Consider the following 1068-nt stretch of genomic DNA (forward strand, 5'->3'; position numbering starts at 1 on the left):
GTTGACCAGGATGGTCTCGATCTCTTGACCTCGTGATCCACCTGCCTCGGCCTCCCAAAGTGCTGAGATTACAGGCTTGAGCCACCGCGCCCGGCCCTCTATTTTCATTTTCATTCAAGTTAATGTATTTCTTATTTCTCTTGAGGATTGCTCTTTGATTCATAGATTATTTAGAAATGCGTTATTTAGTTTTCAAGTGTTTGAAAATCTTTCTGGAGATTGCCTTTGTGTTATTAATTCTCAGTTTGAGTCCATTTTAGTCATATACTCTGTATGATTCAATTATTTTTAATTTGTTGAGGTTTGTTTTACAACCCAGGATATGGTTGATCTTGATATATGTTTCATGAGTGCTTAAAAAAAATGTGTATTGGCTTGGCGCCATGGCTCACACCTGTAATCCCAGCACTTTGGGAGGCCAAGGAGGGCGGATCACAAGGTCAGGCGTTCAAGACCAGCCTGACCAGCATGGTGAAACCCAGTTTCTACTAAAAATACAAAAATTAGCTGGGCATCGTGGCATGTGCCATAATCCCAGCTACTCAGGAGACTGAGGCAGGATAATTGCTTGAACCCAGGAAACAGAAGTTGCAGTGAGCTGAGATAGCGCCACTGCACTCCAGCCTGGGGGACAGAGTGAGACTCCGTCTCAAAAAAAAAAAGAGGGACTCCATGCTTGGATCCCCTTCCACAAACACTCCCTTCGTGGAAGCCATCTTCCTCTCTTTCTCATTTCCCCTCTGGAGTTCCCTTCCACGAACACTCCCTTCATGGAAGCCTGTCTTCCCCTCCTAAGCTCTATCTCTCTCTATTCCCTTCCACTCAGTGTGGAAGCTGCTTTCCTCTCCTGGGTTCCATCTTTCTGGAATCCTCTCACTCAGTGTGAGAATTAGCTGTTTCTCTCTCCTTCTCCTGTTTCTCTCTCTTTCTAAATAATAAAAAAAAAAGAATATGTGTTTTGTTGATGATGTTTTATAAATGCTGATTATATCCTGTTGATTAATCTTTGTGTTAAGTTCTATATCCTTGTTAACTTTCTGTCTAACAGGTTTTGTTTTGTTTTGTTTT

At 42.2% G+C, this 1068-nt stretch overlaps 1 long non-coding RNA gene across 1 annotated transcript in view; it reads left to right on the top strand.

Moving 5' to 3' along the window:
- Positions 1-1068, top strand: part of LOC108288861 — a 33576-nt gene that overhangs the window by 17688 nt on the left and 14820 nt on the right. The window contains exon 3 of the long non-coding RNA XR_001818873.2: positions 642-646. This is a non-coding gene — a long non-coding RNA (uncharacterized LOC108288861). The remainder of the gene's footprint in view (positions 1-641; positions 647-1068) is intronic.

Source organism: Cebus imitator, unplaced genomic scaffold (assembly GCF_001604975.1).
Source record: "Cebus imitator isolate Cc_AM_T3 unplaced genomic scaffold, Cebus_imitator-1.0 Scaffold385, whole genome shotgun sequence".
Lineage (NCBI taxonomy): Eukaryota > Metazoa > Chordata > Mammalia > Primates > Cebidae > Cebus > Cebus imitator.